The sequence below is a fragment of the Triturus cristatus genome, chromosome 2_2 (assembly GCF_964204655.1).
Source record: "Triturus cristatus chromosome 2_2, aTriCri1.1, whole genome shotgun sequence".
In the NCBI taxonomy this organism is placed as follows: Eukaryota; Metazoa; Chordata; class Amphibia; order Caudata; family Salamandridae; genus Triturus; species Triturus cristatus.
The window spans coordinates 422625251-422652862 of record NC_140582.1 but is presented as its reverse complement, the minus strand read 5'-3'; positions in this window follow the sequence as shown (position 1 = coordinate 422652862).

Below are 27612 nucleotides of genomic sequence, written 5' to 3'. Positions count from 1 at the left end.
TACAGAGTGAGTAGTAGAGAGATTAGTAGAGAGTAGTGGAGAAGTAGAGAGTGAGTAGTAGAGAGTAGTAGAGAGTGAGTAGTAGAGTGAGTAGTAGGGAGTAGTAGGGAGTAGTAGAGAGTGAGTAGTAGAGTGAGTAGTAGAGTGAGTAGTAGAGAGCAAGTAGTGGAGAGTGTGTAGTAGAGAGAGAGTAGTAGAGAGTAGTAGAGGGTGAGTAGTAGAGAGAGTAGTAGAGAGTAGTAGAGTAGTAGAGAGTGAGTAGTAGAGAGTGAGTAGTAGAGAGTGAGTAGTAGAGAGTGAGTAGTAGAGAGTAGTAGAAAGTGAGTAGCAGAGAGAGTAGTAGAGAGTAGTAGAAAGTAGTAGAGTGAGTAGTAGAGAGTGAGTAGTAGCGAGAGAGAGTAGTAGAGAGTGAGTGGTAGAGAGTAGTAGAGTGAGTAGTAGAGTGAGTAGTAGAGAGAGTAGTAGAGTGAGTAGTTGAGAGTGAGTAGTAGAGAGTAGTAGAGAGTAGTAGAGAGTAGTAGAGAGTGAGTAGTAGAGAGAGTAGTAGAGAGGGAGTAGTAGAGAGAGAGAGTAGTAGAGAGAGAGTAGTAGAGAGTAGTAGAGAGTGAGTAGTAGAGTAGTAGAGAGTGAGTGGTAGAGAGTAGTAGAGTGTATAGAGAGTGAGTAGTAGAGAGTGAGTAGTAGAGAGTAGTAGAGTAGTAGAGAGTAGTAGAAAGTGAGTAGTAGAGAGTGAGTAGTAGAAAGTAGTAGCGAGTGAGTAGTAGAGAGTGAGTAGTTTAATTTAAAAGGAACACAATGAGGAGGTTCATTTTGCCATAGAAATTATGATTAGTGAGGAAAAAAGAAAACTTAGGGCACATTTTGAGTGACTTCTCAAATCCTCTTCTATTTCATTAAAAAATTCTGATATGCAGACTGAAACATGCACTTTCAATACCAGCAGCAGACTTCCCTGGTGAGCAGTAGCTTTACTACAGTGATCTAATGAGCAACTAGAGTGCTACCATTCAGAATTTATAGAAAATGTGGGACACATCTGAATGCCTTCTTGATGGAATCAAAGTGAACAAGCATTGAAAATGCAATAGGTCTCGCCCTCGTTTAAGTTAAAGCAATTCTGTTTGTAATTAGGTGGCTTTTTAGCTTTGCTTGTATTAGAGTTTTTCAAACTTTCATGTACATACCATGCATATGTATGCATATATGTATATGTTTGCATGAATTTATATTTATATAGATATGCAGATTATATTTAGATGTTTATGTATTCACTGAAAAAACCATAGGTTTCATATACGTTATATTTACGAATAAAAAACCTTGCAAATTCACTTAAAAAACCATAGGTTTCACACATGTTATAGTTTGCTGGACATTTCACTCTTAAAAAACCAATGAAATTCCCCCGTTATAGTTAGTGCAGGCAACTATAACTCACGCGACCACAATCCTCTGCTGATGACGTCAGATATTACATCACTGTATTTAGACACTTATTTACCCATGTCTTCTTCCATTAATCTTTAGCTATACATATATTACAAATATTTATTTTTCATAAAGACACATATGTCATCAGTGATGTAATATCTGACGTCATCAGCAGAGGATTGCGGTCGCGTGAGGTGAGTTATAGTTCACTGGTAGGTATATTTCACTGGTTGTATATGAGTCAAATGTCCAAGTAACTATAACGTCCCTGAAACCTATGGTTTTTTCAGTGAATATATATATTATCTACTGGCGGTCGCCAGTAGACAGTTATAGTTAGGACCGAGTTTCCATAGGAAATCTGAATAACTTTGGCGCCGGTTGACGAATCCTCGCTAAATTTTCAAAACTAATGGGGCGCTCTGCTCAGCTCCTACCCTGAAAGTCTCGGGGTGATTCATCAAGTGGGGGCTGAGAAAAAAGGGGAGTCCTAAACGCGTTTTCCCTATTCCTTTTTGCCATAGGACCTTTAGTCGTAGGTACAGCCCGAACGGCTGAACAGAATTACTTGAAATTTGGCAAAGAGGTAGTCCTCAGGTCAGGGATGTACCTTTTGCATATATGGAGTCAATCTGTTCAGTAGTTCCTGAGAAAATTGCAGTTAAAAGTACATAAATATCTATAAGCGTGCACCGTGCGCGCACCCTGCGCGCACCCTGCGCGCACCCTAGCGTGCGCGAGCGTAATTGTGATTGGTGGTTACATGTCAGTCAACATTCGAATCCGTCGAAATGAGGAAGTGTCGGCCGCCATTTTGTGTGTGACAGTGAAAAAGAAAGGTGGAGAACGTGAAAAGGGGGCAGGGTACAGAGTTCCTGACCCCCTAGCTTTTGTCAGGGGGTCCCTGAAGGACCCCGAAGGGTGAAAAAAACATTTTTTTATTTTTTTTTTAAATCGCGAGGTGCGCGCACCGTGCGTGCACTGTCGTGAGATGCGTGCAATAAATATTTTTAAAATGACATAGCTGAGATGGCCGACTCTTTGGCTTAGTAAGCTTCTGTTTATGTGCTGTAAGTTCTATTTCCCTTTTTAGTTTCCAGCTTCTTCTTCTCTGGTGAGTCAGTCCTCTGTCTATTTTTAGTTTGCAGGGAGGGCTTAACTATAGGTTGTGGGAGCTCAAATGAGTTTCAAAATGACTTCCAAGAATGAAGTCAGTACAAAAGATATCCAGAATGTGCTGGAAAACTGCACAACAAATACTAGTGTCTGGGTAGTGGACCTGGCCCAGAGGGACTAAACAATCAGGATCATTAGCAGTCAGTCCACCATTCTAGAGTCATGGGCATGCATTGATAAACCGAGTGCCATCCTCATTGTCAGGATCCTCTCCTCTGTGTGAGCGGGAGATCCCGCCCTTCGTCTGAGCAGATGCCAGCATTGTAGAGTCTTGTGATTAGGGTGCGGTGGGTGATAATATTGAAGGTGGCCGAGAGGTCCAGCAGGATGAGGGCTGAGGTTTTGCCCCAGTCGAGGAGGGAGCGGATGTCATCGGTGGCAGCAAGGAGTGCGATCTCAGTGCTGCGGTTGCTTCAGAAGCCAGGTTGGGAGATGTCCAGGATGTGTGTCACTTCGATTAACTTGGAGAGTTGGGCATTGATAGCCTTCTCGATTACCTTGGCTGGCAAAGGGGGAGCAGGAAGATGGGTCTGAAGTTCATGAGGTTGGTCTGGTCAGTGGATGGCTTCTTCAGCAGGGGGTTGATCTCAGCGTGTTTCCAGTAGTCAGAGAAGGTGATGGTCTCAAAGGAGCAGTTGATGGTGCTGCGAATCTCATAAGCGATGTACGTGGCTTCTCTATTTAAGATGTGGTACAGGCAAGGGTCCAAGGGGGTTCCAGAGTGGATGCTCTTCATGTTCTTGAGTGTGTCGTCTGTGGTGAGCGAAGTCCAGTTGAGCAGGATCTGTTGAGGTGCTGTGTGGTTGGGTGCAGTGGTTTGGTGGGAGGGTCTTGGGTGCCGAAAGTGTTGTAGATCTGTCTGATCTTGTGGTGGAAGAAGGTGCTGAGTTTATTGCAGAGATGTTGGGAGGGTGGGATGTTTGTGGTCTCACTGTTGGGCATGGCAAATCTCCTTGACGATGTTGAAGAGTTCTTTGCTGTTGTGGGCGTAGGCATTGATTCTGCCTTGGAGGGCTGTTTCTTTGTGGTTTTGAGGAGGAGGTGGTGTGCAGTGACAGCTGTTTTGAAGATTGCGTGGGTTTCCTGGGTTTTGTTGCTCCTCCATCACTTCTCGAGTCATCTACAGGTGCGTCTGGGCTCCTGGAGGTCGGGAGTGAACCAGCAGGCTTTCTTAGATTGTTGGTTGCCAGGTGTCTTCTTTAGGGGTGCCAGAGTGTGGACGGAGTTGGAGATCTATCGGCGGAGGTTGTTTGCTAAGGTGTTAGAGTCTGCTGATGTCGGCGATGTGGTAGTGTGGAGAAAGGCGGTGAGGTGTTCTTTGTTGACCTTGTTCCAGCTACGATGGGGAGTCGGTGAGGACAGTGATGTGCGTGGGTGTGGTGAAGGCGAAGTGTGTGCATGGTGATTGGTCCAGAGGAATTCAGTGGTGTGGTTGTAGGTGATGTTTCTGCTGGTGGAGAAGATGGGGTCGAGCTTGTGTCCCACTGCGTGGATCGGAGCGGTGACTAGCTGCTTGAGTCTGATGCTAGATTCAATGCTAAGAGATAGCGTAACATTAACAACCCAACACATATAAATGGTGACGTCCCAACCTGAGCACAGTCAATGTTTGAAAAGAGAAGGATCATCATAATTAGATGTATATACCCTACATATTGTAAGTGATATTGCATCTCTGACAAATCAGCTAATAACCCAGCATCCAGAGTGTTCACATTCATATTTTGCAATTGTCCATGTGTTGTTTTCAGCAAGAAGTGTAACCTCTCATATTACCACCACTTGCTTATTATTTATTAGTATTCTTTAGCCCAGAAGAGCACGTTTTGATGATTCATTTCCTGATAGATGAGTCTTCTGCAGGCATACTAATTCAGGGACTAAGTAATCCACTTCCTCTTTCAACAATCAAATTATATGATTTAAATGGAGACCATTAACATTCCAAGTAGTAATCCTTCTAACCTTTATGGCTTTCTGTACATCAATTCCTAGATCATCATGTTTGAACAACTTTAATTATGTTTTTTAATGCTACTGCCTTATACCTGTGTGCATCATCCCACCATCCCTCTGATTTCCCCAATCTCCATTCCTTACCCCTTTTTGAGGACAATAGTAAGCCTTCCACCTGAAGCCATTATTTACTCCTGTCAAGGCTGAGACACCCTCCCCATGCTTTGCGATCCTATCCTGGAATTACAGTTTTAGGGCACTAGGGAAGCCTTTGGAAAGGAAGAATACAGTATATACAATCGAAAAAAGAGGCATAGTGCTATCTGTGTAAAGTGTCACAAATTAGACACAGGAAGGTCATTAGCTGGGCAGAATATGAATCAGCGTATTTATGTTCAGGTAATCATTATTCGAGAGTCCCCTCCTAGACGAAGCCTTTAGTAGTGACTCTGATTCTTCAGTTGAAGTGCACACATATGTGGAAGAAATATGGGTTAAATTAAGGTGCACTGACTCCTGTAGATAAACCTGTGCCACTAAGGAGTACAGTTTTGGAATCCGTTGTTTAAGCTGCCAGCAGGTTTCAACTGTTCAGTGGCAAAAGTCTGGCTTAAAGATATAAAGTTTAAGTGCCCTCTTATTTTTGCTGGAGTCACAGGTCCTGCAGCCTGGTACAGCAATTTTTGAAATATAAAAATATCAATATTAATAAGCAATGCTCTCTCTGTGGTGTGACTTTATGCGATTACTCTTGGGATTCTGTAAAGTCAAATGTTGTGCACTTTGGACCTGAAAATCAATGTCCCAATCTTGAAAGTCCGGGAACGTCTTCTGGAGGAGGCGAACGACGAATGCTCTGGGTTCCCCTCCCTCGTTGTCTTCTTCAGTACCCAGCACACTTAGATTATTGAGGTGAATACAGTTCACCATATCCTCCTTAGTTCTAGTTTGTGTTCACAGATACATAAGCATTAGGATACAGAAAGCAGTAGTTTGGGATCTGAATGTGTTGTATGCCCAAAGGGGTTGAACTTGGCACAGTTTATTTAATACATGATTGATGTTTGCTGAAACAAGACACCCAAACAACCCTAAGCCCCCCCTCCCCAGCTGAGTACCAGTAGCCATGTCATAGGCATTTATTTGATATGTCCAAGAAACTCATAGCACTACATCAATCAATCAACCATTGGTTTTATAGTGTTGCAGCGCTAAAAAAGCTCATTGACCACCTGTACCAAAGTACTTTACTGATATGCCAGGTCAAACAACCATGTTTATGGTTGCATTTGAAGATGTATTCATGGCTTGTAAGTGAAAGAGGAGGGTTTTCCATGCAGTAGCAGTGAGAAAGAGGAAGCGCCACCCATTTTTCACTCTTGAGTCTCAGAATAGTTGCTATCATGGCCTTCGAGGAATGCAAGGTTCTTGCTGACGAGTACAGTGTAACCCTTTTGGCCAAGTAAGGGGCATATTATCAAGTCAGGCGATAAAATTATCGCCGCTTTAGCGGCAGAATACTGCCGCTAAAACGGCGATAATGGGCTTGATAATATGCTCTATGGAATTCCCATAGAAGCCCATGTTCGATGTGAAGGACATCTAACATGGGCTTCAATTGGAATTCCAAGGAGCATATTATCAAGCCCATTATCACCGTTTTAGCGACAGTTTTCTGCCGCAAAAGCAGCGATAATTTTATCGCCTGGCTTGATAATATGCCCCCACCATGGCCCAAACAGGTGGAATGCTCTGTGGGCCAGCATAAGCCCCTTAAACCATACTCTGATCATGAATTGGCAGCCAGTGCAGCTCTTTAGGTAATGATGTATACAGTGGCCTCTCTGAAGTTTTAATAGAAGCAGAGCCATGGAATTCTGCACTGGCTTGTTTCCAACATCTCAGAACTGTGGCAGAAAGTATTGACTTATTTAAAAGACGGTTATGAGTTGGTTTAATGACTGTAGTATCAGCTGCCAGAATATGCGAGGTACAAGTGTTGTCAGGTGAGTCTGATTTAAGGCTTGGTCAGACTCTTCCATCGAAATGGAAGCAAACTCTAGAAGGGAGGAAAACCTAGTTTTAACAGAAAAGGTTTACTGATCCTCTGACCAGCCCATATCAAGTGAACTATCAGGTATGGAGATATTAAGAGTATCCAAAATGCCACAAATGTTATCATCAAAGAAGTCAGACAGCTATGCGCATACCTTAGGGAAGACTCTAATAGCTGTTTGAGAGCACCTGAGGAATGGTTGGCCACACATGTTGCAGCATCCATGCACACCTAGGTAAGCAAATTAGTGGAGCACAGAAGCCCATGCTGGTGAGACAGTGTGATGAGCACTCCTGGGCCCTATGATGGAGATTCCGGGGGCCTGGGAGGTGACAGTACACAGGACCATGTGAGGTGACAGTACACAGGACCCTGTGAGGCCCATACCTCATTGCTGCTGCAAACCCCATAGTCCCTCTCTGAGGCAGGTTAAGAACAGATAAGTAGACACCTTAGAGGGGCTCATGGTGGTTATGCTAGATGCACCGGAGAATAGAGTCCAGTTCTTTCTTCTTTCATTGATTCTGCCTGCTTAACACTGCAGCGGGTCCTACTGTGATGTGTTATGGGTGCACTATGGCCTGACACCCCACTTACAAAATTGCTGCATTGCTGCTTCACCCCGCACTTCACTTAATGTAGCTGCCTGTGATTTTGTCTACCACAGTGGCACAGGGAGGGGCGGCTTTAGAGCGGTGCGACTGGTGCAGCTGCACTGGGCGCTGCCTTGGAGGGGGGCACTGTGTTTAACAATGACTTACATTTAAAAGCACTTGCTGCAGACTTCCTTGCACGCAGCTTTTAGACAGCAATTAAAATATCTAGATAACTCTTGTGAATAGAGTTCCTGCTAGAACGAGAGATCAGAGTTTTGTCTAGTGGCAGTTTTGAATCACCATAAAGTAGCGCAGAGGGTTCATGTGCCTGCTGCAATGAACAGATCTGTATTTTATGTGGATATCTGAGTGGATTAGTAAAGCCAGCCTTTACCAGTGCTTTAAAACAAAGGAAAAACATGTGAGAGATGGGCTATGGAGAGACGAGGAGCCCTTTTGCTGGTTGGTAGTGACGGAGTCCAAGTAGGAGGTCATGGGGAGGAGGGGCGCCAAAAAAGTCTGTTGCACCGGGTGCCACCAGCGATAAAGCCAGCCCTGATCACAGGGATGGGTTGCAGGAACACCTAATAAACCGACTGGAGTGAGCAATAGACCCAGGTAGGCTCACACCACCTGACAATAAGTGGCTGACGCTCATCTTATTCATTCATTCACTCTTTCCCGACTTGATTACATTATGATCCCCAGTGCCCATCTGTCCTCTATATATACAATACTTCTACATGCCTGGGGTCTGTCGGACCATTCCCCATTGTAGCTACATGTCCCATGTGGACAGCTGCCCATGCAGTTCAGTGACCTGGTGGCTCAGCACCTGGTGGTTACCACAACAGCCATTCTGGGAGTTCTTTCAGGCTGGTTCAATACAGTGGGCAATTTTTAACCGCTTCGTTGTGGCCGGAATTCCCCCGCGGTGCTGAAAAAATCCACGTTTGCGTGGTTTGGACGGCCCCCGTCCGTCGTCCGCACACGCCCACCGTGACGTTAGATGGCCAGGGACCGTCCAACACATGGAAGCGGCTAAAAAAAGAAGTACCAGAGCTCTCTTAAGGAATCGCTTCATTCATCCCATTTCTCCTGTTAACGCTGCCTAACACAGAACCAACAAACCTTAAACGTGGGGAGGAGATGTGGTGTAATGGCCAGAGCTGCCGACTTCAGAGCTGGGGAATCAGTTTTGAACCTCAATGTTGGCTCAACATCCAGTGATTCTGGGCAAATCACTTAGGGGCATATTATCAAGGACGGCGTTAACATTATCGCCAGTTTAGCGGCAGAAAACTGCCACTAAACCGGCGATAATGGGCTTGATAATATACCCTGGAGAATTCCCATAGAAGCCCATGTTCACACCAGAACATGGGCTTCTATGGGAATTCCATAGAGCATATTATCAAGCTCATTATCGCAGGTTTAGCGGCAGTTTTCTCCCGCTAAACCGGCGATAATTATTAACGCAGTCCTTGATAATATGCCCCTTAATCTCCCCCTGCCTACCAAACATGAATGCTCACTTAACTGATGCTCAAGGGCTGGTGTTAATGATTCAGTGCTGGTGCTGAGCGCCGGAAGCCTCCAGTTCAAATTAAGTACTATTTTAATATAATTCTTCCACAGCGATGTGGGGTCCTTTGATTCCCCTGCGCTCCTATAGGAGCATAAGGTGCGCTGTCAAGGGGGACGGTGATATCGAAGTTGGCCAACAAAAAACATGAACGGCTCTGAGAGATTACGGCCTTTGATCGGGCAGTACAAGAGGCGGACTGTGAATACATGAGGGGGCCTCGGCTGAGACAAGCCATACACTGGCGCAGGTGACTGTAGAACTCTAGCACCTTCAAACAATCGAGGCCAGAAAACTCTAGCAGGCATCTCAGAGTCATTTTTACGAGCATGGGACACGAAAACTGCTGCATTGGCTAAGCCAAAACACTGACAAGAAATGCTTTACAATACAGATTGCAAATGAGTCTTTTTCTGCATTGTATATATTTGACTCTGCAGCAATTGTTGCGAATGAACACAACAGGTGATCCAGCTTGTCTCCGCTTTAGGGAGGCGATAGGTGAATGTTTGTACAACGTGTGGAGCTGTGAGATTCTTCGCCCCTATTGGAATTCCATCGAAGCGGCGCTTGGTGCGGTCATAAGTCGCCTTATCGATCTCACCCCTAAGATGATCACAGACGACGATGGATACACGCATGTTGAGCAGACACTACTGAGGCTGGACTGTGTGATAGGCAAAAGATACATAGCTCGTCAGTGGTGACAGAGGGCAGCTCCCACGATAGGACGATGGTGGGTCAAAAACAACTTCCGCTGTCTAAGGGAGCGGTCCATAAACGAAGCCTGAGGTTGTCCAAAGAAGCATGAGAGGGCAGCTGGCAACAATTTCGGGGAAACAGATAACATGATACATGTTAGTGGCTGTATATTTTGTCTTTTGTCTTAATATGGACTGTGAAACGAGAAAGGCAATGCCCATTGGGTAAGAAGAGATCTGTTCAAGGGCAAAGTTTGTTATTGCATTCTGGGGTAGGGCAGGGTGGCTTCAAAAGACTGAATACAGTACTGTTTGACTTAGCTGCTCCATTCTGTGGTCAAGCACCATCTGCTGCAAGCTTTGTCCCTGAAAAATCTCTAGCTGGCAGCACTACAGAAAGCGCGACACTGCTGCCCATATAGCCACGTGTCACTACTCCGTTCACACTCCGGCCTCTTCAGTGGCCCATAAAGGGAGTCATTCATCTGGCCTACTTAAGGGCAACACCAAGTAGCCTGCCACCAGGAGACACACAAAGAGATGCCCTATTATGAGCTTGTGGACTATTCTCCGTATCCATCAGAAGCCCACATATTTCCATCTTCTCCTGAACTGTTGTTGGGAACAAGACTCAAAATAACTGTTGGCTAATCGTAATGCTCTCATCCATCATCCAAGTTGCCTTATTTTCTGAGAATCCTAAAGGGTTTGAACAATTGTAAAATTGATATTGATTTGAGTTAAAATAACAACACAGAATATGCATGTAAGCATTTCCTTTTTATTGCAAGAAATATATTTTTCTACAATCCATAAAGACTTCCCTTTAAAATTTATATTTTTGTCAATTTTGTAGTCCAATGAGACAGTAAATATTGAATAACAACAAAAATTATAGTACAACTAATATCGGTATCTAACATAACAGCACTTTTTGGTAATAGGAAAGCCACCCAAAAGCCCAATAAGAGAGATAGACATGTGAACAATGTGTACATGCACTTGTCTAAATGCAAATGCCAATCTTGTAGAGAAGACACAATCTTATGAAGTACAGATTTCTAAAAAAAAACTTTTAAGAGGCATGTTAAAAAGAGAAACTTGAATGTTCCAATGCAAGCTACATAAGGAATCAACCTACTATGAATATATAGAGTCAGTGTTAGATATTGGTGACAGCTGGCCCTCTGGTTTACATATAATAGAAATCGAAATCTTAATCTTTAGTAACAAATTTGGCATCCCTCATATCGCACCACAAACATTATGTTCAGACTCAGGCATAAGGTATTACAAAGTTCCATATATAGAGTACAGCTGATAGCATCACGTCTAAGTTCTAGGCTTGAGCCACACACACCACATGTCAGGTCCCTTTGATGAAACCCAGGTACATTGACATCACTTTGTGACTACGAGGAGGTGTAGTGAAAATTTAATTTAAACCATTCCACAAATGGTCAAATGGTCTGGCAACTTGCACTGCAGGTCTCCTCCAAAATCCATATCTGTGCAACAGTTCAAAGCATCCACTGATGACTTGCTTATGCCCCAGCTGATGACAGGATTACATGATCTAAGAAGGATTTAGAAGATTAAATCATGAGTATTAGGCTAAGATTGTCTTCCGATGTGAACAACATTTTTACAAGGCAACCTCAGCAGATGTATTATGGAAGGTTTCATTATATATGGTTATGATTTTTGGAAACTATAGTTGTCTAAATTCAAACTAGTGATTCATCTCAATAGTACTTTTAAAACACAAAATAAAATGCATTCAGAAAGTTATGTCTTTTTAGTTATTAGGTGCCCTTGCCAAAGAAGATAGGTGCTTTTCCCAGGCTCTCAAATGACACATTCATTATAGTTATTTACTGTTAGACCTGGCACCATTGACGTGGGCCTTCCTACCATTTTTGCTGTTGCCTCCTGTATTTTTGCTATGTGTTTTACTGGTCTAGATGCAATGGGAACTTTGCCACTGCTATTCAGTACCAAAGTGCAAGTGCTCCCTATTGTAAATTATTGTGATGAATTAGTGACTCCATTTTTGGCTATTTGATTTACTTAAATCAACTGGGGACAGCGGGGAGCCCCCCACTGTCCACGAGAAGGGGTAAGAGAGGTGAGGATAAGGATACCTCCTCCCAGGTTAAACTCTACTCACAACAGAGTATCCTGATCCCGAATTGGCTCAAAAGACCTTCTCAACTCCTTAGGTGGCGTGTACTGCAATAGCAGGAAGGAAATTATTCCTTTTGTTATTTAACCCTCACACACCCTATTGGTGTCATGCTCCATCATCAGGTTCACCCTAACTCCTAAAGGTCAGGGTGGGTTCAACCATATTTCAGGAACCGCTTAGGAGATGTAGGCCAGGGGAACTTAAAGATAAAAATCCTACTATACCACCCAGGTATCCCTTTATTAGTGGTGATGTAGTGGATATTAAAAAAATATAAAAGCGGGTCTGTATCGGAAGTTTTGGTCCAAAGGCCCTAAGAGACTGCCAAAATGTTTCAGCCCGAAGGTGAGGTTCTGTAGCGATCCGAACCCGTGAATTCGGTATCATAGTACTGACACGATTTTGGTACCAATGAACCGCAAATGATCCATTGTATACGTGACAGTGTTTTCGCTGCGCAACTAGCACGAATTCACTGGAAACTAGGGCATTCTCTCTAAAAGTCACGGCATCCATTTTAGTTACGGCATCCATCTTGTTTCTTGCCCTCACATAGTCAATGAACGGACGATGACCCCGGCAGAGTCACCTTGTTAAGGACACGTAAGCTCGAGCCCGAGAAAGGCTGACGCTGCATGACTAGGCAGAATCAAGATGCCTCCCTTGCCTGAGGCCAGTCCTGCTATACTGGTTCTCGTGTCCGTTGTCCTGACTGAAAGGCCGAAGACGATTGCCCTGCCCGTTTATGATCCATAAACACCTCTTATCCTACATTTCAATCCTTTGCACCTGGCACTGCTCCTTTCCTTCTGGGCTTTTACAATGGGGAGGTTACGATTTTTATGATGGGGAGGATCGGGCGAAGAATGAAAAACTGTCGAGAGGACCTGATTGAATACCGAAAACCCACAACTAATCATTGTTTGATATTTATTTATTTGTTTGGGATACCGGGTTGGGCATGAGAAATATTCGTGTAATGTTGCCCCGAGACATTTTTCTTGTATTTAAGAAACGACCCACTTAATGCAATTTGAACAGTCTCGTAGATTCTGCCTCTGTGTGGTTCCTATGATTTCTGTGTCCCTGCAGTAAATAAACCTTGGTCTTTGACGCCGCCATCGAGAAGCCCGTGTCTCTGTTATTTGTGCACCGAGACAGGAGGAACTCAGGGGTCTTCGGGTGTTGTTTCCCTGACACCTCTGGACTCTTAAAAGTCCAGAACCTCAAAGGTGCGTGGCCAAAATTGGTCCTGGCCTTTCATCAGGGCACAATGAAATTCCCTCCCTAGTTCAGATCAAAAAGTAATGTTGGATGACCTATATATTTGTTTTGAAGGTGCAGAAAGCTACAACCTTCGTGAAAAATAGTCACAGTGAAAACAATCACATTAGGGAGACTACTCCCTTCTTCCAGTGACAAAAAATTCCGCCTGTAAGGAGAAAAAGAAGACAAAAGGACAAAAACATATTGTATTACAATAGCATTCTTAAAGTGCATATATGTCCACCGTGCATGGGTGCACATGTCCTTAATTCAAGGCTGCCAGTGTGGCAGTGTGCGTACTAACCATAACGTACAATTTGTACTAAAAGTGAAAACCGCTATTCCAGTTGCACCACATCCACTAACAGTGCAAGCAACCCGTGGCAGAATTTTTATATGTCATGGTGGTCTAATGCATGTAATAGGTAATTAATAGAGACCATAGTATTCAACATTATGTCAAATATACCTCATATTTAGTCAGAAGCTTTCACACCCAACTATATATTCCCAGTCAGTAGCGCCTTAGTTGTATCAATGCATTCATACTCGGTAATATATGTTCTTCCGGTGCCATTCGTGCCTCATACAATCACATCCACTTCCAGTCAACCTTACCTAATAAGAGGGGAATTCAAGTATCAACGGGGTCCCGATGTGGTAGCCTTGTAGTCAATTGCTATGCGGGGGAATACAAAACACAGGACTGTCGCATTAGCTTTCGAGTAAAGTATAATACCTCTTTCGTAGTTTCAGCTGTTTTCACTAACTACTCCAAAGGTCCTGCCCAGCGGTATACCTATTTGGTATCATGGATCCCTGGCATTCATGCCGCGTGGACCGGAGAGCCACTATTTATGTGAGTTAAACTTTCGGCATCGCTGTCTGCCTGGGGGCGGGGCGGGGGCAGAGCGCGTCTAGTGCGCGTCAGTGTCCGCGCGCTCACCGGAAATCAGAGTGGTGAGGCCACCACAGCGGCATGGGAACTGTAGTTTCACTTGTCGCTGCTGTAGTGTGGAAGTCGGTAATCATATGAATTATGCGTATTTCCGATACGAATCATCATTTCCTAAACATAAGGCAAATACTGAGGGTCTGGGTAGGAATAATGAAGGATGTGACCTTGGTATTATTATCTTTCCTTCGAAATATGTTAAAAACCAAATTTGATATTTTTGAATAATTTCCTCATTCATGGAGTGGGTAGTCAGTCGTATCCTATGGTGGTATAGCTCTAAAAGTACAGGGCCATGCCGACCTGTTGCCCATCAGCCAACAAAATCAAACAGGCTAATAGTGACCTTGTTCTTAAATCATGCAATGTACATTGGAGGGGATATCTGCAATTTGCCCACAGCCATATATTGTTTGTCATATGTTTTGAACTGTACATGTATAGATGGCCACTGGATTTTCTGTCAATCAAATGATTGTCAAGGCCATGTCGAGGGAGATATTAATAAGCACAATCAAGAGAACAATCACCACCATGAGACTCACAGCACATTACTTGGAAAAGAAACACAATGACAAGGACATTGAATGGACAGTGATTGAGAAAGTGAAGGAAGGCCCTAACATGTCAAAAAGACTCCTTGAGCAAGAACAATGTTGGGTATATCGGTTGGGTACTGACAACCTGGGACTTAATGATTCTATCCCATGGAATGCACTAAACAGAAATTGAAACCCCAAAACTTATCATAAAGACGCTAACTAATATACACACATGGCCTCGACAAAATCGGAGATAACATGTCATTTGATTGACAGAAAATCCAGTGGCCATCTATACATGTAGACGCGTGCACACATCGCCTCCACGTTGTCGCATCGCATCAAAGATGCCATTTTGTCGCATCGCACCGGATCGTCGCATCGCATCGAGGCACCATCTTGTCTCAGCGGAACCGGAATGCAGTAAGAAACAGACGCATCACCTCTACTCCGGTAAGAAACTGACGCATCACCTCCCCGGCGCTGCAGTAAGGAACCGATGAATTACCTCCCCCGAAGCAAGGAACTGACACATCACCTTCCCTGCGACCCTTCTGTTTGTTTGCGTGACGCATCCAAGGTAGTTTGAGAGTAAAGTGTTGCTTTTACCATCTACAGTGAACTAAGCTATTTCTACCATTTAAAAAGTCTATTTTTGATTAGAGTATTGTGGATTTTTGTGGTTTGGTCTTGTGTTAAGTCTAGTAAAGATTACTTATTTTTCTAAACTGGTGTGGTGTCCATTTGTAGTGTTTTCACTGTATTACTGTATGTGTTCACAAATGCTTTACACACTGCCTCTGAGATAAGCCTGCCTGCTTGTGCCAAGCTACCAAGGGGGTGAGCAGGGGTTATTTAGGAGTGAAGCCCCCTTTCTCTGACTAGAAGCAAGGGTCCCCATTTGGACAAAGGTGTATACCATTGCCAACTAGAGACCCCCAGTTCTAACATTTACCATGAGGCAAAGACATTTTCAATGAGGCCATGCTGAGGTCAGTGCCTTCATCATCATCAATATCATCTTGCAGGCTCATGTCACCAACATCACTGTGGAGCTTCCCCTGGTAGTCATCAGAAATTAATGGTATGTTTCTACATAGAGCAGTGTTGTGAAGCATACAACTGAGCACCACAATCTTGCACATTTTGCCAGGACAGTAGGGCCACTCTAGTCTTGTCGAGGCAACTGAACCGGTCCTCAAAAGCTCAAAAGACCTTCCCATTATGTTGTGGGGTTTCTCAGAGATGTCAAAAGCCAGTTGTGACTTGGATGCCCTGAGGTCCCTGAAAAATATACAAAGATAAATGTAAGTGAACTAATGTTAGGCTTTGCACATTATCAGAGTTAAAATGTCATTAACATAATGACCAAGACTTACCAACAAGCCAAATCCTCTTCAGTGCAAGGCCGTCTGTCTTTTGTGGTATACAGCTGTTACTTAGCACCAGCAAGTCTTGGAACCTGGAAATTGTGCATCGACTCTTCTGAGGCATAGGTCTACGGTGCAAACCATCTGCATATTGATGTAGGGGAAATGCTTCCTATTTCAGGATTTGTTTTTCTGGTCATATGCTCCACCAATTCAATAAGGGTTCCATCTATGGCACCTATCACATGTGGTATGCCTTCCGGTCTGTAGAACTCAGCTTTGATATTGTTCGGTGTAACATGATGTGATGGAAATTAGATGTACTCATTAATGTTTCTGAACATCCAGGACCAGATTGAGGAGGGACAAAAATGTTGGCTGAGGAGACATTCCATTTGAGACAGCCACTGTGTTCTAGAAAGACCCAGTTGTACAGAAAAGTAACACTGCTATAATCCTTACAATAGGTGAGATGCCAGTCTGAATTTTGATGCCTGGCAAACATTCCAATTATAATTGCTGTTCCAATTCTTCTAAGGTGTTGCAGTTCATGATGCAATCATTAATGATGTGTCTTTCCTGCATGGTCTGTAGATTTGGACGTGGTCTGTACATTGTCTGTACATGCATTCATTACATTGACAAAGCCTTTTCTGTCTTCCATGATATAGATAATGAACATCTCTCCAAAAGATAGGTGTACTGTTTAAATGTATAAGAACAAATATGTAAGACCGATACTAGTTGTATTATAAATTTTCCCACGTTTATGAATGAAGACACATATAACTTGGCTAAAATGTGAGTGTTGTTTGTGACGCTATGCATGCACACTAAAATATAATATGCAACAGAGACAATTGAAAAAAAATTGTAACATGTATTTGTCAATTAACTTTTTTACACTAACATTTTTTATAATCCATTTTTAAAAAGAAATTAGAAGCTGAAATAAACTAAAGGTGCAACATTTAAAATTCAAAGCTGTACATGTGTTTATTAGGTAAAAGTTATGTATTTAATTACACATATGAGAATTCAACATTAATATTTTAATTTGTTTATGATTTTTTTTAGTTATAGCATTTTTAACAGACATTACATGACAGTCAGTGTAAATCTATTGAATGTAATCAGCATATTCTAGTTGTTATTGGAAGCAATGTAATGGATATTGGATGCTTCCATCAAAAATGTACTTCCTGCCTGCCGTATTATCAGGTATACCCTATACTGATATCATGTTTAAATACAAACATGGTGGCTGTCTAACATGTTGGTTAAATGGGCATGTGATGGAAGAATGCCTCGTCCGCCATATTGGCATCCATTGATGGAAAATCTGTCACATTGACATGTATATTTTTCTAGCCCATGAGGCGGCTTATCTCCAAGCTGCCATCTCCAGGAAACCTCCTCAACTATTGCTGATCAAAATCTTCTGCTGGAACCCACTGAGGCTGAAATTGCAAGTGATAGGACAAAATCTTCACTGCAGAGGAGTTGGCTATCCTGAAAGAGGGGACCCTGGCCAACTGCAGCTAGCTATATGGTCCAGCAGAGAGCGAGGAATGCAAAATACACATATTTTCAGGATAATAATAAACTTTATTTCGGTCATATGCACATAAAAGTGCAACGTACCAAAAAATACATGTTAAAATTACACATATTAATATATACAAAAGACAGTGACACAGTGGAGAGAACAAGTAACAGCTTAAAAAGTACCATAGCAACCTCCTGTTTGGAGAGATAAAACCAGTAGCAGCAAAAATCTCTAAAATCTACAGTGGGCTAAAGGGTCCATCATGCCGTCTGGAGATTCTAGGCTTGCAGACGTTTTTCAGGGACCTGAGGTCAACTCAGTATCGCATTAGTCTTGGGATTTTAATTAAAATCATACAAAAATACAGACAGTACTTCCAAACACATAGTACATTTCAAGGATTGAATCCGTATTGGGCACTATGGTACAAAAGCTACTTCAGGCTAACCTACACTTGTCAAGTATCACCGATAAGCCCCACATTTAGGTGCGTAGATATGGCAGCAATAGACACTTATTAGAGTTTAGTTTCCAGAGGCCAAGTATTCTATGTTATCAGGGCTAACATACTCTACATTCTTCCTTCTTTACCATCAAGTATCCAGTACTAATATTATGTGCATTTGTACAGCTTGCACCTTCTCTGTTCATGAAGGTTAGAGATACCCTGAAGGCAACCCTTTCAGACTGATGTTCCATGCCCATTGTAAACTTCGTGCTACTGCAAAAATTCCTTCGTATCCTTTTTCCGAATTCTTAGTGTTTCCCAGGAATGCCTTACCCCTTCTAGCTTACACACTGCGATTATCCATTTCTTATGCGGAAATGTATATCTGGGGCAGAATAAGAAAAAGTGAACTACTGTTTCTTTTGCCTGTGAACAGTAAGGGCAATGCACTGGGGTTCCGTCTGATTTATACCATTTGAATGTAAGCAAACTTAGGGGTAATGAGCCACTTCTGAACTGCACATACAGACGTGTTGCTGCAAGTGGATACATTCTATCCATATAGGGTTCAAATCTGGTGAGCATTTGTGGTTCAAGAACAGCCCTGTTGAGCTCCCATCATGATAATCAGATCTGTAGTATAACATTTTCCCAGTACATTTTTTCAATTTCTGAGTAGCACCATTAGCAGCTTCTGACAGGGTATCCCATAGATCCCCCATTTTCAGCGATTCACACTGCTTCTTGATGTGTTTCAACCACAGGGTGTGGATGTGGCAATCACAGGAGATAATATCTTCTAGTGATTCGCTGTACGAGTTTAACTCCAGGGTTGACCAGAGCCGTACCCAATATGTCAATGGCTTCTGGTAAATCACCATATGTATACAATGAAGTGCTAAGCCCATCCTCAAGGGAATAAAGGGACTGCTAGAGGGTAGGTTGAGAAGACCCTAATAATCCAGTCTCTACAAGTGTAAGGGCAGTTGCATCAGCACACCCCCAGATCTCTGCCCCATACATGGCTGCCAACATTGCAGTGGCTCTGTAAATTTTGAGAGTTGCTGACACCACACCAGTTACCTTGTGTTTCCTTCCAATTAGCTGTGCTCTTCGATTGAAGGCTGTTTTTCTCTTCCCCATTTGTAGTCCCCAGGTCAAGGTGTGTGTCGGATACGTAGGTAGTCAAAATGTGTAACCTGTTCTATATGCGAGTCCTCTATCATCATTCTGTCTCTAAAGGAGTGATGGGGGTCTACGCCCATGTATTTTGTTTTAGTTGGATTCATTTCTTTGCTCCTATTTTTACAAAAAGTGGCAAAATAGTCCAGTTCTGTCTGTACACCCCTGGGAGTTCTTGAAAAAAGTAAAGTATTGTCCACGAGCATTAAGATTGGAACAGGTGTTTCTGCATTTTTGGGTGCATCGTGTTTGCATTCAGATAGCCATTTCACTGCCCCATCAATATAAAGATTAAGAGTTTGAGAGTAAGGACACAACCTTGCTTTACTCTCGGTTTAATGGGTATCCTTTCCGTTAGGTCTTCCCCCATGTTCCACCTCACCTTTGCATAGGTATTTGTATGTACGACTTTTAAAACCCTTAACCCTTTCGGTGCTCATGACCGAATGGTTCCGTCATGAGCACCGGTGCTCCTGTGCTTATGATGGAACCATTCCACCATGAGGACAGGGGCAGGAAATCCCTCTGCTGTAAACAGCAGAGGGAATTCCATTTTTTTTTTGTGCCTCGAGAGGAGGGGAATAGCTTCCCCAACCTCCCGAGGACAATCCCTGGTTTTCAAAGTAATGACAATCACGCGCATGGTGCGCTGTTGTCATTACATTGAAAACAAAACTGAAACTGAGTTTCAGTTTCAGTGTTTCAGTGCTCGTGGGACTATCTCAGCCTCCCAAGCACCGAAACACTTCGGAAAGGTATTTTTGGAAAGGGGAGAATCTACCCCCCTCCCCCCCCCCCCCCCGGAGTGGCAGAAAGCACACTAGCGCCAGGGATTTTTCCCCTGCAATTTTACTTAGGGTGGGGGCTGCCCAAAACGGGCATGCCAATGCCCCCACCCCACCAACATTACAGCCTTTCTTCCCCCTGGGGCAGATGGGGGCAGTAGCCCCCTATCTGCCCCACCGGGGTACAAAAAGCCCACTAGACGCCAGGGATTTATTTTGGGCAATTGAAATTAGGGTGGGGGCTGCCCAAAACGGGCAGAACAATGCCCCCACACCCCAAAAAAACTAGTCTTTCTGCCCCCTGTGGGGTCAGAAAGCCCACTAGATGCCAGGTATTTTTTTGTGGCAATTTTACTTAGGGTGGGGTCTGCCCAAAACGGGCATGTCAATGCCCCCACCCCCCCAAAAAAATTACCATCATTCTGCCTCCCCTGGTGGGCAGATGGGGGCAGTAGCCCAAATCTGCCCCCCCCCGGGGGCAGAAAGCCTACTAGAAACCAGGGATTTGTTTTTGTATTCATGTAGGGGTGAGGGCTGCCCAAAATGGGCATGACAATACCCCCATAGCCCTGAGGAATTCCAGTCTTTCTGTCCCCTGGGGGGGCATATGGGGCAGAGGCGCCTGACCTGCCACCTGGGGTGGCAGAAAGCTCACTAGGCACCAGTGATTACTCTGGCTTTTTTATGTGTGGTTGCTGCCCAGAATGGGCATACCAATGCCCCCACACTCCCCAAAAAATAGCCACAGTCTTTCTACCCCCCTTGGGCCATATCGGAGCAAACTCCCCCCTTGATTACCCCCAGGGCAGCAGAAAGCCCACAAGGCATAGACACTGTGCCTACCTGTGGATTTGGGCCCTAGCGCAGCCGGCACATAGGGAAACCTAGCAAACCTGCACATTTTCTAAAACTAGACACCCAGAGAAATCCAGGATGCGGTGACTTGTCTGGCTATCACCAGGTTCTGTTACTCAGAATCCCTTGCAAACCTCAAAATGTGCCAAAAAAAACCACATTTTCCTCACATTTCTGTGGTGGAAAGTTCTGAAATCTGTGTGGATCTACAAAATTCCACCAAGCCGCATTCCCCAAAGTCTTCCGAGAAAAATGATACCTCATTTATGTGGGTGGGTCAAGTACCCGCGACAGGCTAGGGCCCAAAAGCTATTGAGGCGACTTCAAAATTACCTATCACAAAACAATCTGGTTTTGCAAGGGGGGGGTCCCATGATTTTTTGGCCCCGGGATCAGCGGAAATCTAGGGAAACCTACAAAACCCACACATTTCTGAAAACTAGACACCCTGGGGAGTCTAGCAAGGTATGGCTTGAGTGGGTTCCCCAAAATTCCCCTACCGAGAATTCCTTGCAAACCTCAAATTTAGATGAAAAAATGCAATTCGCCGAGCACGGGGCCAAAAACCCAGGTGACCCCCCTTGCAAAACCAGGTCAATTTGTCATAGGCAATTTTGATGTTACCTCAATACGTTTTGGGCCCCTGCCTGTCGCGGGTACTTGGGCCTCCCACATGAGTGAGGCACCATTTCTATCGGGAGATCTGGGGAAACGCTGGGTGGTAGGAAATTTGTGTCAGCCCGGTGATGCCACAACTTTCCCACACAAAAATGTGTGGAAAACGTGATTTTTCCAACTAAATTTGAGGTTTGCAGGGAATTCTGGGTAAGAAAACGTTGGGGGCTCCACGTAAGCCATACTTCCCTGGAATTCCCTGGGTGTTTAGTTTTCAGAAATGTTTGGGTTTGGTAGGTTTCCCTAGCTGGCCGCCGAGCACAGGGCCAAAAACCCGGGTGACCCCCCTTGCAAAACCAGGTCATTTGTGATAGGCAATTATGATGTCACCTCAATACGTTTTGGTCCCTTGCCTGTTGCGGGTACTTGGGCCTCCCACCCGAGTGAGGCACCATTTTCATCAGGCGATCTGGGGGAACGATGGGTGGTAGGAAATTTGTGTCAGCCCGGTAATGCCACAGCTTTCCCACACAAAAATGTGTGGAAAAAGGTTTGTAGGGGATTCTGGGTAAGAAACCTTTGGGGTATCCATGCAAGCCATACCTCCTTGGAATCCCCCGGGCATGTAGGTTTAAAAATTGTATAGTTTTGCTAGGTTTCCCCAGGTGCCGGCAGAGCTAGGGTTCAAAATCTAAAGCTAGGCACTTTGCTAAAAAAGGGTCATTTTTCACTGAGAAAATGTGGTGTGCCCATGTTGCATTTTGGGCCGTTTCCTGTTGCGGACACTATGCTTACCCACACAAGTGAGGTACCATTTTTTTCGCAAGAGTTTGGGGAATCCGGGGTGGGTGAAATTTTGTGGATCCACGCAGATTCCAGAACTTTCCACCACAGAAATATGAGGAAAATGTGTTTTTTTTTTTTTTACAAATTTTGAGGTTTGCAAGGGACTCTGGGTAACAGAACCTGGTGAGAGCCATTCAAAACACCCCATCCTGGATACCCCTGGGTGTCTACTTTTTAAAAATGTATAGGTTTTCTAGGTTTCCCTCGGTGCTGGCAGAGCTAGGGTTCAAAACCTACAGCTAGGCACTTTGCAAATGAAGGGTCACTTTTCACTGTAAAAATAAAGTGTGTCCACGTTTCGTTTTGGACCGTTTCCTGTCGCAGGCACTAGGTTTACCCACCCAAGTGAGGTACCATTTTTATCGGGAGACTTAGGGTAACACAGTATAGTAGAGCAACTGTTATTACCAATTAACTTTTAATGCATTTCGCCTTCCAAATGAAAGACAATGTGCAAAAAAGAAGTCATTTTGAAAAATGACCTATAAGTCTCATGCTGGCATGGGTACTCACAATTTCGGAAATGTGCAAATATCTACTGTTTCTAAACTCTATATTTTGTTCCAATTTCAGAAATACATAGGTGTCTTTCATACCTATTTTTCCATGTATATATTTTCCCAAATTAATTGCTATATACCCGGAACATAATGAAAAACCATTGCAAGACGCTGCTCAGTTATTGGCTCTGGGTTCGTCGAGTTCTTGGTGAACCTACAATTCCTATATATACCCACAACCAGAAAGGTCTAGCAAATGTAACGGTATATTGATTTCAAACAGCTGTCACAATTAGAGGAAGCTACAGGTGAAAACAATGGCACAAATGGCTGTTTTTTTCAACTAATTTTCAATTTTTCCTATATTCAACAGTTAGTTTCTGTAAAGAAACTTTCAAGGATCTACACAAATTACCCCTTGCTGAATTCAGAATTTTGTCTACTTTTCTAAAATGTATAGCTGTCCAGGATCCAATATTGCTTTCATACCCATTTCTTCCATTAACTGGTAAGAGGTTAAAAGCAAAAAAATAGCAAAAATAGGTTATGTCCCAGAAAAATTCCAAAACTGTGTAAACATTTTTGGTTTTCTGACAAATGTCTCCTTGTCCCTGAAAGCTGGAAAGATGGTGATTTCAGCACCACAACCCCTTTTTTGATACCATTTACAGATGCTTTCATCTGTAGCCCTTTTTTCACATTTTTACAACAACAAAAAAAGATTTACCTGTATTTTGGATAATTTCTGGGTCCCCTCCAGGGGAATCCACAAAACCCTGGGTACCTTTGGAATCTCAATGATGTTGGAAATAAAGGACGCAATTTTGGTGTGGATACCTTATGTGGTCAAAAGGTTACAGGGGCCTAAGCATGAACTACCCCAAAAAGCCAAAAAAAGGCTGACCACAGGGGGGGAAAAGGTCTAGCAGGGAAGAGATTAAAAGATCTCTGGGTAACCCATATGCACCCAACACCCTTAATAAGTTGTCCCTTGGTACCAGGTTAAATGCCGACCTCAATCTGTATAAGCTACATATATCCCTCTTCAGGGTGGCAGGCATCCAGCATTACACTTTGAAGCGAAAGACCTGGTCGAGGGTAATAATTTATTTTCTAAAGCCTTCCTTTGTATTCTCAAGGATATGGTTATCCAATATCCATGATTGTAGCTTTGCCAGAACCTGCCTTTCAGAATTTTTGGGGGGCTATTTTCAAGTAGACTTATGGGTGAATCTCTACTCTCTTTTTTATAAATCGGAATTCTGGCAGTACCATGCCAGGCAGGAGGAATATTGTTGCCTCTCATAATAGCATTACTCAGGTGGTTAATGTAAGGAACCGATACTTAAGGTTGGGACAGGAATAGATCACCTGTGATACCATCTAGTCCGAGATCCTTTTCGTTCTTCTTCTGTTTTAAGGCTTGCATAGTTGCAGTTAGGATAAAGCAGATGAGCTTCCTATCTGTGTTGTCCCACCCCTTAAGATAGGGGTTGGGGCAACTTGCTATATTTCAGGAATCTCCTCCTTGTTCCTATCCTTGTACATTTCTTCATCCCACTCACTGTAGAAAGCCCCATAGTGGGCAACCCACTTGTCTTGCTATACTACTGCCTCTAAGTGATTGTCAATTACTCAAGTACCAGCTGCCACTAGCTTTCAAAAAGCCTTTGGGTTCCTCTTGTCAAGTGTGTTAGTAAGCTCTAGCCACTGTTCCGTTTCCCACCTCCTTTTGGTTTTAGTCATAGCTTTTTCTTGCAGAGGCTATTTCTGCTTGACTACACATCTTTATGGCAACCAGTAAGCCATTCTTTGCGAGTCGACATTCTTTAGTGAACCAGCTGGGCAAAGTCTTGGGATGACTTCACCTCTTCCCAACCTTTACCAAGAGGGGCCTCAATTGCTCCATAAGTTGGCAGTGCACATTGACAAATTCAGGCTTTACCCTGTCTGTTGTTTCTATGAAGGACAATTTTTCCAAAAATATCTCATATATTTGTGTTTGCGCTGCAGTCGGTTGATATTTCCATCCATTTGATGTGTCTTCTATTGTTTACTGCCTCTACAGCACTTTTTAAGATTGAGGGTGCCATATTTGAGCTCAAAAACATAGAAAGTAAAACATATGCGCTCAGAGCATGGAGGTGACTATCCGTTCTGGGGACAGTATCCATGTCGACCACGTAGGGCCATAATTCCTGTTTCAGCAGTATATATTCTTTATTGCCGGTTATTAGTCCTCCTTTACAAGTTGCATTCGGAGGGAAATATGGTCTAATGTTACCATTGACTATTCTTATGCCATATTCTTCAATCATATCTTCCAACTGCAATGGCACCACCGTTGGTTTTGTGGCAGTTTTTTCACAGTTATTGAGTTTCTATTATACAATAATAATATTGCGAGGAATATGACAATTTGGTGGTAATGCTGCTAATATCACATCCATTTTACAAAAAATGTTACCAATCCTCTGTTCCCTAATTTGTGTTTTTCACACTTGATACTCCACCACAATTGTTGTGCATTACACTGTGTGAAAAAGCTTTGGGCCTGATTCACAAATGCAAATATACATCTTTGTATAAATTTATAATTGTTTGCAATTCACAAAGGTGTTATACTAGCAGTATTTTTATGACTGCAGAGATGTGACTATCCTATCTTTTTATGTGTGGAGACTCCACAGTCCTAAAACATACCACTTGTAAAATACCTTTGTGAATAGCAAACAATTGTAAACCTACGCACAAGTGAAAGTTTACAATTGTGAATCAGAGCCCCTTGAGTTATGCTACTTTTACTCACATTTGGGTTACTTGGGATCAAATTTGAATGACAGCTTCCAGGGCAACTTCTGAGCTCTTCCAAGTCAAAGACGCGCCCCAACCCCAGCCCTAGCAAGAGTAGGTATTTTTAATACCTATCTGGTAGGGGCACCACTCTGGACCAGAAGAGAGTTCGGTGGAGAGTAGTAGTCAGGATTTGGGACATGATCCACTCCTCCACCATGACTGTGCAACTACTGTCTGTCAAACTCTGTCAACCTGAGTAACGTCCTGCCAGATATGTATCCAAAAACACAAATCTGTCAGGCAGTGGTCAGGGGATGCAGGGCCTTCTTTTACCAAGGGGTAGCTGGGCAGTTGTCCAGGGCAGCAACCAAGTGATGGACAAAAACACTGTCATATTTGTATTCTTTAAATGGGGGAGAGCTAGCATATTTTTTATGAACCAGAGACTACCTGAGCCAGGGCAGGCCTTGGCCATGTTTTTTTAATAGTGCCAAGCTAGTGGGTGGCATTGCTGCTGTTAGAAAGAACACTCTACACCAAATTGAAAAGAGAACATGCATACAGCCATTTTGGTGGACATGGTAATCCATCACATTTGTAATGGTGCACCTTCTCCATAAAAAAAACAAATGCCATGATTAAGAATTTAGGGCATGCATACCGTGTTCCTTATTTACAGTTTGGAAGATAGGTTACACCATCACAAACGCCACTGATTTCCTGTAAGTCATTTTACAAGATCATTGATGCCTGTGGCACATGTCATATGGAGTCCAGGATATCCGTTGTGTTTGTGACACAGAATCCCACCCCCAAACTATATATCAAGCCCGAAACCTGCCCATATCTACCCATTCTCAAGTAGAGAGTCTTCAACATACTCAGATATTTTACACTTGCCAGACATCATACTCTGTCACAAAGGTAAAGCACATCCCATCCACCATTGTTGGGATGGATGAATACGATGTTGATGTATACCATGATATATGCAGTCTTGACAATTGCAATACCAACAAATGCAATGCCAATGTATGCAATAACCTATGCCTTCATAACAATGTCTATACCCATAAATGCAATGTCAATGTATGCCATAATCCATGCCCGCAGAACAGTGTTGATACCAGTAGAAATAATGTCAATGCATGACATAATCCATGCACACATAACAGTGTCAATACCAGTAGAAACAATGCCAATGTACGCCATGATAAAGGCACGCATAACAATGTCAATGTAAGAATGGACAATATCAATATACGCTATAAAAAGTGTACACACATTATTGAGAATGTCATTTAAAATGATATCAATGACTGTCACATTACTTGTAGAAGTTCTAATGAACCCATATAATTGCTGTCATATTCACCTAAGATAACCTCCCCATCAACCGGGAGTCAGAGATATGTGGTGAGACAGGCCCTGTGACCCCCAACCCATGCCTATCGAGGGACAGGTCAGGTGGGGGTCTCACTTCGCCCAAAGACAAAGCACCTACAGAAAAATCTGATCGATCCCACAGATAGACAGTTGAACCGCAAATAGGTCTGAGGAAATTGGCCTCAATAAAACACGTTTGGCCAGAGGCATTAGTTCCCCAAAAATACCAAAAAGCTAGGTGCCACATGTAGGTAGAAACAATCAGCCAATCAGGACACATGCATACCACACCTAGGTGCCGATTACGATCCGGTAGAAAAAATCCCCGTGCGACTCGTATCCGTTCTTTTTACCGTACGAATCGTACAAGTTCCGTACGAACTGGTTATCACGATTAGCATGGTAAAAAGTCCATACGAACCGCCTTGGGAATCATTCCCCACACGTCCTCGGGTCGGAAAATGTGTCCGGCACGTCCTCGGACGATTACCATACAAACGTGAAAAGTCAAGTCCGATCCCACCCGTGCGTCCGAACTCACAACCGTATGGTAAAAACACCGTCCGCACCGAACTCCCATTGCAACCATGGAGATATGTGCCCGCATACGCGCCAAACACTCCCCCCAGCACCCATACGTTCGAGTCGTACTCCCCGTTAATGTACACCCCCCCCTGTATGTACACCCGTATACGTGTCGAACCCCCACCCGTGTATGTACACCCCAGTACGTTCGAGTCGTACCCCCACCCCTGTACGTGTCGTACCACCGTGTACCCACACCCCAGTACGTTCGAGTCGTACCCCCATCCCTGTACGTGTCATACC